Source organism: Cupressus sempervirens, chromosome 2 (assembly GCF_028749045.1).
Source record: "Cupressus sempervirens isolate cs-2001-9-10 chromosome 2, ASM2874904v1, whole genome shotgun sequence".
NCBI classification, from domain to species: Eukaryota; Viridiplantae; Streptophyta; class Pinopsida; order Cupressales; family Cupressaceae; genus Cupressus; species Cupressus sempervirens.
In genome coordinates, this window is record NC_143119.1 from 547,347,920 (window position 1) to 547,360,920 (window position 13,001).

Genomic DNA, 13,001 nt, shown 5'->3' on the forward strand with positions numbered 1-13,001 from the left:
ATAATCTTTGCTAAGGCAGGCAGACCCAAAAAGGTGAAGTTTTAGCAAAAGGGGATACATCTTTGGAAGCGAATGGACTAATAAATGAAAATTATTATTAGAATATGTTTTATTAACCTCTCTTGGACATGAGTTAGGGTTATGCCCTCTTTTAAGGGTTTTGGAGACATTTTTCTCATTCCAGAACTTGATTTTGCTCATTTCTTTGTTATTCTTCAGAGGTTGCCAAAACTGTGGAGAAGGAGACCCAAGAACGAGAGTTTGCAAGTTTCCAGGGAGACCCAAGAATAGGAGTTTTCAGGTTTCTAGGAAGGCTAAGGATGGGATTTTGAAGCCATTCCATGTGCATTCTCATGTAGAGTTTGCCTTTGTGCTGATCAGTGCAGATTTGTGAGTTTTCGGGTGTATTTTTTTGTAGGAGTTTGGTGTTTCTGGTTGAGTATTTCATATCAGTTTGGGTTTTTTCTGTATATAAAAATTTTAAATGTTAAAATAGATCTGAAAATATGTATTTGGATATGATTATACTTCTGTGATAGATTATTAAGTTTTTGTGGTGATTCTGAGCTATTTTGTGCTATTTTCGGGAGCCCGATGAGCATTGTTTTTGTCCTCCGTTTGGGAGCTATTATGTGCATATTATACAGATCTGGAAATGTCATTTTATAGGCTTTTATGCTGCTCAAATTTTTGTAAAAATTTCCACTTTCAGATTTATTAATAATAGGTGAAGGTGTGAAGCTTTTGGCACTATTTCTGGCATACCCGATTTGGGGTTTATTGAGAAATTGGTGGATCTTTGTGATATTAGTTGTTTGATTTTGAAAATCTGATTAGAGGCATGAAATATCATATAAAACTAGTAAAGGGACATTTTAGTGACACCTAGCATTAATGAACTTGCATGTTAATAGAGTAGGGTGCAGTAGGGGCACATGTGAATGAGACTCCAAGGTAGCAGAGAGGCCCACATCATCCAGAAAGGGCCCACGATAGAGATGAAGGGGCAAAAGTATATGACTGCAAAAAAATTCCAGTCAAAGACAATAAAGCCACCAACACAGCAGGAGACATACCAGTAAAGGCAAGCTCATAAAAGGAACACAACAGATGTGTTGGGTGTAAATTTTCTAAAAATGCAAAGACTTGGATGAGAAAACATTAAATAGCATAGAGCACTTTACATTGAAAAGGTAGAACACCTATGCTAAGGGAAGGAGGTGTAGCATGAAAGTGAACATAGGAGGGAGCATTCTATTGATGATGAAAAGGAGACCCATCGCCGATGAAGGTAGAGGAACCATTTCATTATTCAGGGGAGGCATTGTGCCTTGTTTAAAGGAAATGTGCATGTGTTAAAGGAGATACATGTTTTTAGCAGAGGGACAAACATGGAAAAATCTGCTATTTTTAAAGAGAAAGGCATAGATAAAGCAAAGAATGTCTTTACTTATTGAGATATATTGCATGCCTTCTTCAAAACACTTCCTCAGACTTGGCGACAAAATAGAACATTTATTCCCAGCAATATCTGATTTAAAAATGTTAACGAGTGTAGTTATAGAAGAAACATGAGATTTTCAAATCCATTGTATGCAGCAAGCCAAGCCATTCATGCCATGGACTAGAGTAGTATCAATGTACAAAAAGGATATCTACAATATAGAAGCCGCATAAGTAGAACATGGAAGGGAGGAATTAGCAAACGAAATATCCCACAATGTGTGGGTGATATAATGTTTAGTCATTTAAATACAATTCTTTGCAAATTGTTTAATGTCTTGGAGACAAGAACCTTTGAAGTGCCAACCATGCAAGGTGGACCCTGCTTGGATAGGTGGCGACAGAATGAAAATTTTGAACAAACTACCATAATAAAAGAGATGACATCATCCCATTTCAAAGGGACTGAAAAAGCCAATAATCTAGCTAGTCACTATGGCACTAGCCAGAAAATCCAAGAAATTTTGGCTAGTGACATAGCGACTAGCCAAAAAATTCAAGAACATGGTAAAAGATAAAATATGATCATGGGGCCTATGTGTAGTGCAGTCAGCGAATTGAGCAATGCCACATGGCAGTGGATAAAATGACTATACGACGATGTGGCAAGATTGCAAATGGAGGAAGGAGATGTTGACATGTGTCCAAATCAGAGGGTCGTCACTAACTCGCCAAGCAGAAGATGCACAAGATTTATCATAGCAAGTTAGCAATAATATGACACATGGCGATCTAATGGTGTCCAGTGAGCTGAGGGGATAACAAAGCAAAAAATAAAATTTTGAAATTAATGATTCTCTCGTGCATTTTTTAAAAAGAGGATAATTTCAAATTGAAAATGTTTTTATTCTATAGAAGGCCATAACAGGGATTTATTTTGTCAAAAATTGGCACTCCAATATACCGTTGGAACCGAGAGAAAATGAACTATCCATTTTTGGGATCAAATTTTGCACAAGTGTTCATCAGTTCCTACTATAGGTCAATTTGTGATATTAGGTGCATTGGTAGTGGAATGAGCAGATTTCTTCATTGATGATAAAAAGTCAGTTGTAGAGTGGTTTTGAAGACTTTTTGGAATCTGAAGAAGAAGAAAATCAAGCCAAATCAGTTTTATTGCATTCTACAAGCCATTTTCAACTAATTTGTTACTTTTATCGAGTGCATTTTAACATTAGAAATCAGTTACATCCTTTCATCATCAAATGCCTGAGATATTTTTGATGCCTTTGAGAGATGAAATGATGAGGGGATTTGATTGTTAGTTACAGAGAGAAGGTAGAGAGATGTTTCTTCTGCTTCTTGGAAGGAATTCTGAAGGGGCACTTGTCATCTCCTGATCAGATCTAGGATTCTCTTCTTCTTCCTATATCTATTTTTCTTCTTCTCTTTTGTAAGGGTTGGAAAATTTGGAAAGTCTCTCTGAATGAAAACACTTAGCAGAATTGACCCTGGAATTGATGAATTCTAGATCGAAGATCTGGGATGTGCTAGTTCCAGACCATGAAGCCTTGCTTTGGCTATGATACGCCCTTCGCATCCCATTAGTTTCTCATTCCTACCATTTTCTCTCTTGTATGTCAACATATGTTATTATACAGTCTAGTTTATTAGGTGATTTGGGAGTTAATTTCATGCATTTTCATGTATTATTTCAAGGAAATAAATACAAAGAATAGTAATGGTTTAGTTTCAGTTTAAATCTTGTCTCCATTCTTAGTTGATTTGTGATGTTTTATGATCTTTGAACAAAGATCCTAGGTCATTTTTGTAGTCCCTTAAGGTTGTATGTTGTTTCATTATTGCTGATGATTCAAGGAATTGTGTAAATACTTCAGAGATTCAACAGGGTTACAATTTTATTGAGAAGGATATCAGGTAAGAATGAGATTTGAAATGAACATTGATGTCTATTTGCAAGGTTAATGGATAGATCACATATATGAATATATGAATAAGTATCTGATATCAAAATGCATGAGGGAGATTCATGAATTTTCCCAATGGATCAGGCACTGACCAGATACAGGGTCATTAAGTTGTTTTTCATGCATGGTTTTCATCCACTTTCCCCCACCCACATAAAATCAAAATCAAAATCATCTTTACATTTTATGTTAAATGACCTAATTGTTTAACCCTCATCCAGCTTGTGAATATTCTAGATTTTCATTTAGCTATTGCATATCTATGTCATTTCATGAGTTACTAGGAGATATAAGGGGTTTTTATCTGCATTAAATAGATTTAGGGATATATTTTGCACTGGTAAGGTATCAATTGAATCTGAGGTCCACCTACCTAGGTCTTGCAAAGCCTAAAGAAGAAGAAGGGTCATGCCTTATAGTTGGCTCGTTGTCAGAAATGGCATGTTGAAAATGGGAGTTAGCTGCCCCTATATGTGTCACTTTCTCAGTGGGATAATTGAAAACCCTCTAGCATATTCAAACACTAACAAGTCCTTTCCCCATGTATTTTCAATTAGATAAGGACCTAACCATATAGGATCAAAATTACTATATTTTTATTTATCCTCAATCTTGGCATTCCACATGAGGACTAAATCTCCATCTTCAAATTTCCTGCTCATTTTCTTTTTATCATAGAGTGCTTTGAACTATAGTTGCAACTTCTAATTTCTAATTGATGGCTATCTTCTAGTTTCTGCTAGTCCTATAAGCTCATCTAACCTTTCTTGCATATCATTAGTAATATCTTCATCATATAACTAGATGTAATTGTAAAGTCCTACTAAGTTGTTCTAAGGCATTATTGCCTAAATTCCATACACCATATCAAAAGGTGCTACACTAATGGCTTTCTTCACAATCACCTTATTAGCCTATATGGCTAATTGTAGCTTAGAATCCCCAGCTTTCTTATTATCATCTAGTTTCCTTTTTATTATTTTAAAAAAAATCTTATTTGTGAACTCAGCTTGTCCATTCCCTTGTGGATGATAAGGGGAAGAAGTTGATCTTGTAATTCCATACTTGTCACAAAATATTATGAACTCCTTAGACCTAAAGCACATTGTATTATCTGTTACAATTTTCTGAGGACAACCAAATCTAGAAATAATGTTATTTAGCAAGAAATTATTGACAACTTTACTAGTTGCATTTCTTGTAGGGACTACCTCCACCCACTTTGTGAAATAATTAGTGGCGATCAATATCCATGAATAACTAGCACTAGACTTAGGAGAAATTTCTCCTATGAAATCCATTCCCCATTTTTGAAATGGTGCTTAAACCTCTACTAACTTCAATGGAGTATTTCTTGAGAATTTCAACTTACTTGTGAATCTCTAACAGGCATCACATTTTCTAACTATCACCTAAGCATCTTTAAAAAGAGAAGGCCAATAGAAACCAACTCTCATTATCTTTTGGGCAGTCATCTTGGCCATATAATGTCATCCAAAAACTCCAAAATGTATTTCCTTCAATATCTCTTTTGACTTTTCTTGATCAACACATTTTAGTAGAACTCCTTCAAAACTTCTCCACCATAAATCATTCTGGCTAATAGCTTGTAACTTGGTATTTCTTTTTTCATTCTCATTCAAATGAGGAGGGGCTTCCATATGTTGTAGATAATGGATGACATTGGTATACCATTCACATTGGTCCATATCAATAGCTGCCACTATTTTAGCATCTATTTTGATTCCATCCTTTGATACTATATGTCCCAATAGTTTACCTTTAGTTACCACAAATGTACACTTCTTAGGGTTTAATGACACTCCATATTCTAAGGCTTTGATGATAATCTTCTCCAAATATCTACAATGGTCTATAGGCCTTTTGGAATAAGTTGTAAGGTCATCTTGGTATACAAACATGAACTTATTGATATACTTAAGGAAAGATAAATCTATAGCTCTTTGAAAAGTAGCACCAATATTAATCAATCCAAAAGGCATTCTCACATACACATAAGTCCCCCATGGATTTTTAAATGTTGTCTTAACCTACTTTTCTTCTTTCACTAGGACTTGGTTATATACCCTAAGAACAAATCCATCATGGACATCAACTCATAACTAGTCACTTTTTGTAACATAGCCTCCATATTTAGCAACCCATAATTATTTTTTAAAGAAGTAATGTTTAGGTTTCTGAAATCCACACACAATCTGATGTCTCCATTCTTTTTCCTAATAGGTACTAGATTTGAGACCCAAATGGAATGTCTAATTGGTTTAATTATCCCTCCATCTCTTAATTTCATCAATTATTCTTGCATTTGGGTGCTAGGGTGGGATTTACTAGTCTCTTCTTCTACCTAAAAGGTTTCATATTTTGTTTGAGTGGAATGAGATGTCAAAAAAGATCTTCTCTATAAGGCTTTAGGTCATCATAAAATCATGCAAAAACATGTCTATATTTTCTCAATAGGTCAATCAAAGGATTTCTAATTTTAGCTAACAAATTTTGACCAATATAAGCTTTCTTAGGGGCCTCATTAGTACCCAAATTGATTTCTTCTAGCTCTTGAGGTTTACAATATTTAGCCTTAGGCCTTACACTATCTTGGTTGTCAAACATATTCTCCAAAACAACCAAATGCTTAGGTACTTTATTAGTCTTTAATTGTATGACCTCTTGACCAAAGATTGTTTCCTTCCCATCTATGGTTTTAACCAAATCACTACAGTCCAACTCTTGACCATGGTATTTATCTTCATTCAACAATAAATTCACAATGTCTTTGTCATCTTCAAATACTTGCCAATGTTCAATATTATCAAGTATTGAGGGTCTAATCTAGATCTCAATTTGTGAAATTTCTGCAAATGATACATCTTTTGGTTTAATTGCTACATTTTTTGATAGGTCAACCATCTTATTCTAAGTTTTGTTTCTCCATGAAATGCCAAATGCATCAAAGAATTCTATCCGATCCCATACAACAATTCTATACTATTTCAATCTTTTATTTTTAGAGGCATATGTCCCCCTTATCTATGAGATAACCAATTATAAATCACCTATAGCATGCATCTTTTTAATTCCATGGTGGGTAGTAACTTTCAATCCTACCAATCGAGCTTCATATTCAGCTATATTGTTGGTGCATGAGAATTTCAAAGTGAAGGAATACCTAAAAGTGTTCTTCTCCAGAGAGACAAATACTACTCCTACTCCTACACCTTCTTTAGAGCTAGCCCCATCAAAGTACATGGTTTGTAAAATTGTTGAATCAATACAACATTCAACATGTTGCTCAACCACAACAAGAAATTTCTCAACTTCTTCGATAATTAACTCTACCCTAAAAGCATTCACACTAGTGTCCAAGAAACAAGTAGAATCTTTGTCAAATTCTTCCCCAAAAATATGACTTACCCTTGGTTCTTTATCACTTTAATAGCCTTATCTCCTATATGAAAAGTTGCATAGGTTAGGTCACATTGTAGGCTACCTCCCATAGCAACACTCCATTTTCTAGAAAACAACATTCCATAATGTAGAGGAATATCAACTACAAGGACTGACATGGTCAACTCTACCTTAGGGTATGTAGCTAACGTAAATGGTAAAGCATTAATTGTACCTAGAACTAGAAATTTTCTATCATCTATACCTCTGCATCTACCTTTCTTAGTATCTACCTTCAACCCTAGGGCTTCCATTACTTTGAAAGGCATGATGGTGTTAGAAGCTCTTGAATCTATCATGCAATTTTTTAGGGTTTTTCCCTTTATAATCAGAGTGAGAAAGAAAGGGTCAATATCTTCTATATATGCTATAGTTGAATCATCCAAGAACGTTTGGAGAATTTGAGACATAATGCAACTGTCTTCTAATACCAACGGTGTTTGTTGGATGAAATTTTTTTTTAAAACATTGTTATCAGTTCCTATTTCACCCAATCATGACAAGGCCTTTCTTTTATGCTCTTCAATTCTAAATAGTTCAGATAAAGGTAGTTTTACCATTATTTGGGACAACATAAATATCATATCAATAGGTTTTGATATAGTGGGTTTCATAAGAATACTTGGAGGTGAAATTTTTTGAATAGTAGGCACCATTATTTATTTGGCAAAATTAGATCTCAATTTCTTTTCTTGCATGATTGCTTTTGTTATCTCATCTGTTTGTAATTGAACCTTCTTCTTGGGTTCCCACTCCTTGGTTTTGATGTCTTTAACTTTAACTACCTCTACATTAGCCTCATTATTTTCATCCTTCATCTTATGTGTAATATCCTTGATGAATATACTAGAAGGCTTCCCAAAAACATTATTAACTATTTTTCTTCTCAAATTGTAATTGCTATGTAGTTGGTAGATCATCTCTAGAGTGATCCTATCAATTTCCTCTTTAGAAGGCATTCTCAAGTTCACATGACCAACTTCAGAAGATGTAGAACATACCTTATCTTCATCATACTCTTCATCATATGAGAACACTTGTTAATGATGTAACTGATAGGAAATTCTCTTATTTTCAAGGTCACTTTAAGTCTCTTCCAAATCAGAATCCACACAATCATTGCACATGCTCACCATATTATAGCTTACATCATCATAACTTTTTTCTTCTTTTGCCTCCTCATTTTGTGAACTATGATCTAAAAAAAATGACTGAGCAACTACACAGTACTCTAAAGAGTGAGGTGATTGACAAATACTACACCTTGGCACATCATTAATCATATTAATAGATCTTTTATGTAGAGCATCTAGTATACCCTTATCTTTTACATTCTAGGTTTGGCTAGGAATTGTCTTACCATCCTTCCACTAAGTGGTATAAGGGTATTTCTACATTTTAGGTTGTCTATTGAAATTATTGTTGTTCACTAGGGCCTTCTCACCAACATTTGGCTTATGTATATTGAAAGTAGCTGGGTTTATTTTTTATAACAAGTCCAACACCTAACCTATTGTAGGTTCTTCAACCTTCTTTTCTATACAGGTTTTATCAACTTCTCTTTTGTTGTTATTCTTGGGATTGAACAACTTTGGATCATCTCTCCTACCAAGCTTGCTAGATGTTTTCCTATTATTTTCAATATTCACTACAATCTTATAAGCATCCCTCAAAGTTTTAGGATCTTTATCCCTCAACTGGTAAGCCATCTTCTTGTCAAAAGCATTGAAATAGTTTGTAAGACAAACACCCTCTATCAACCTCATAACATAGAACAATTTGTACATACCCTTTTGGAATCTTACATTGAAATCAAATGTAGACTAATTAGGTTTCTTCTTGATGTTATTAAAATCATTCAACATAGACCCAAAATTAGTATTATCTCCATATTTTTCTTTGAACAATTTCTCCAAGTCACTCCATGAACTAATGTTGTCATAAGGTAATCTTCTGAACCAGTCCCTTGCATCTTCAGTCAATGAATGAACAAATAACTACATCACCACATCTTCATGTTCAACTTCAAAGTAATTTATCATATCTATGATAATTTTCAAGTGTTCTTCACTAGTAATAGCATTATTTCCAAAGAGCTTGACAACTTTATCTCTTAAATCAAAAGATATAGGCTATGGAGCACCCAAAATACCTACAAATGACATTTTTCTATATTTTTCCATGTAGATGGGCTTCTTCTAAAAACAAACAATATTTGAGGTGCTTGCTATATTGGCTTGATTGAGAAAAATATTTTGAGATTGTTGAGGTTGGATGATTGGGACTTGAGTACTAATGGTGGATGATGAGGTAGGGGCAGATTGAGATATTCACTAAGTTGAAATTACTAGTCCAAAAAGAGGTACAAAAGTTACAATTGGGGTAGAAAAGTTTGGCGATGAAGCCAATGTAGAATTAGACTTTATGAACTAGATTTTTCTCCTAGTTGCTATGGCTTGGGCTTCATTCTCAACCTTCTCAAGTTCTTTTTCAAGATCTTGTTTCTCTTTACTAGCCTTTTCCAAATCTAGATCTAATTTTGACATTGGGGGATTTAGAAATTTATTGGTTGCTTCTTGAGGCTCATTTTTCTAGATTCCTACAGCATTACCTTTTCCTTAATCTATCTACTTGATAGTAGGTTCTACCTAGTTACTCTAGACAGGCTTGTAGGGTTGAACATAGGAAATAACATGTTCTTGTTTTTGGCTTAGGAATTTTTCTTGTTCCTAGACTTTGGCTCTCAAAATATCTACATCTCCAAAGACATCAACATGAAGGATTGAAGTTATATCTTCTAACTTCTTATTTTTTTCTTTTAAAGAAGCTATCCTTCTAAGAAAATTATCTCTTTCAACAATGGCATCTAGGGTGGCTTGCTCTCTTTCCTTTTCTAGACGAGCATATTTAGCTTCTTCCTTAGCAACCCATTTCTTCAAAAATCCTATCTCTAACCATACTTCTTTAGGATCTATAGAAGTGGCTTTTGAATCAGCAGGATCATCTAGGTGTATAAGATTAGCTTTCATGTATAGGACCACTCTAGGATTAAAAAGATCTCCAAATGAACTCCTAAGTCCTAGCCTATTATTCATCTTAGTTATCAAATCTAGCCTAGGGTATGCATTCCCTATTGGTGACATATTCTTGTCTTGATAGGTTCTTTCATCTAGTAATGGGGTACTAAATATTCCTCCTAAAAGTCTTATGGTTTTTTATTCAAAACTGAGTGAAGAGGACTCTCTCCCTACCATTGGTTGGTATTGAGAATCAATTTATATACTACCTCTTGGCTTCCAAGTGGGGTTTGGGTCTACCTTTTTCTTATTCAAGTTCTTCCTACCACCTTGAGGTAAGTTAGTATACATTGGTACATCAAGGTTGGATCGTGTGTAAGCTCTTGTGTTTTCTTCTTGTCAGCCATATTTACTATTTATCAAATAAGTACTAGCTTCAAAACCTTGATTGAGTTGTCACCATATTCTAGGGAAAATAAAATAGTTAAAATTACTACCGACTTTAAGGAAAGGACACAAGATAACATATAAATATATGATATACAAATGAACTAATCACTAGGATCATAAGCTTGCAACTCTTTCTTGACACATAAGATACTTGGAAGGGCTATGTACATCAGTGCACATCTATGGTATTTGGTTTGCTTTTTCCTTTTTTAAATTCTCAAGGTTTGTCACTAAAACATGTCCACTATAACCATGAGCAATACTAAAAGATCTGAGAAACACATACCCAAAAAGAACAAATAAATTGTAGTACTTCTTACACTTGTGTTGGACAACTCCCTAGTAGAGTCACCATTTTGTTGGTTTTTTTCAACTATTGAACAACAAAAGCTCAATACCAAGATAATAATAATTAAAAATCTAAGGACTAGCTGCTTCCCATTAACAATTATGTTTCCATATTATTTGGAACAAACTTCAACAAAACTAGGACTAGTTTTTTACTCTTTAGGTTCTACAAAACCAAGGTGAGTATACCTAAGGGGATGATTCAAATGAATGCTATTTTATGAGAATCCAATTAGTTTCATTTTGATTCTCAGATTCTATCTCTAACATATACATAGTTTATCCATTCCTTGACATTTTTAGATGATAGACATCCCTTATAAGCAGATTTGGTCACAATTCTTCTTAGATTTGCAAGTATTTCTAGAAATAGTAGCTAACTCAAGCTTAAAGGCTACATGCAAACAAGTGTTGACCATCTTTGAAACTCTTCAAATAGTAAAATAAAGTTGATTTTGATTTTAGACTTAGTGCTTATTCATGATCTACCTATCTATAGACTAGATGAACTAGATCAGTGCCTATTGCATTTTGATTCAGAGTATACTCCAATTTATAGATCTAGCTTGTTGTATTACAACAAATATAATCAACAATTTTGACTGGAATTCATTCTTACAGACATCTTTTCTATTACCATAGCAATCCCATAAAATTCACTAAAGAATTTTTGTAGTTCATTAAATTAATAGCAATAATAAATTGACATACAACCTAAGTGAATTGCATTCAAGTGGAAAAGCTTTGGTTACACAATATCAGAATAACCAGGTAATAACAATGGAGACAAAATGCTATGCAGGGTACTAAGTAAATGCTTGGAGAAGGGTGCTCGTGGAAAATTGGCAATGGGTCTAGGGTGAGTTTTTGGGAAGATGTTTGGCTTAAGGATCACCCCCTGATCGAAGATGTTCAAGATCTGAATCAAGTTGACTTATGCAAGCAGAGATATGGCACTCTTGTTAGTCATTATTGGCAGAATGATGCCTGGGTTAACTTGAAGGACATTGATCAAAGTTTCTATCACATCCAATTATCTCTCAATGTTGTTTCTCTTCACCCTTCTTTTGCCGATGAGATTATTTTGTATGATGATCCTAGTGGGCCATACAAGGTTTCTTCTCTCTTTGCTTCTAAGGAGAAGGAAAATCATCCCTTGTGGTCTCAGGCTTGGATTAAGGGTCTCATTCCTAAAATTAATTTCTTCTTTTGGGTACTGCTTCAAAATAAAATTTTGACCCTTGATAACTTGCAGAAAAGAGGTATAAATTTGGTGAATTGGTGTATTTTATGTAAGAATGGTTTTGAAGATAGAGACCACCTATTTTTGAACTGCTCTTATTCCTAGATGGTTTGGACTAAGATCCTAATGTATTGGAACTTGACTTGGGTTCATCATAACAATGTGGAATCTTCTTTTAAAAGCTGGAAATGCCCATCTAAGAATTCTGATGTTCAATTTCTATGGAAAATTACTCTGCCTCATCTCTGTTGGGGTATTTGGAAAGAAAGGAATAATATAATTTTTAGAAACAGAGAGGTTCTTGGATGGGTGCTTGGTCAGAATATTATTAGAGCTTGTAAGGAGAATTTTAGATCTTTGAAAATATCTGATCAAACCTTTCCTATTGATAATCCTATGTTTCCTAGAAACCCTAAGACTCAAACTGATAACCCAAGATTGAATGTCACTTGGAGTTCCCCTCTGAATAGTTGGATTAAAGGAAACTTTGATGGTGCTGCTAAGGGAAATTCGAGGAGTGTGGGTTGTGGAGGTGTGTTGAGAGATCATATGGGAATAGTTAAAGATGCTATAGCTATCCCTATAGGTCAAACTAATAGTCACATTGCTGAAGCTACGGCGGCCCTTTATACTATAAAAATTGCAGTGGATTTGGGATGTCCAAAATTATGGTTGGAAGGTAACTCTTTAAATATTATTAATATCCTTAATAATAAAAGTGCTATCTCATGGTCGATAGAGACCGCTATCAAGGAGATTAAATACCTTATTCAAAAATTTGAAAAAGTTGTCATATCTCATACCTTTCGGGAGGCCAATGGTGTTGCTGATTGGGTTGCCAACTATGTTGTCCTAACGGGGCAAATGGTGAGGTGGCCTGATGAATTAAATAATCAAGTTGATCTCAAAGCAATTATTCATTATGAATCTATTCATGTGAAGGTGGGTAAGATTTGAAAAGATTGGAAAGTTAATGATTTCGTGGAGTGATCAAATTATTGCCAGATTTTCATTCCCTATGAAGTACACTCAAATGAATGCGACGTGGTA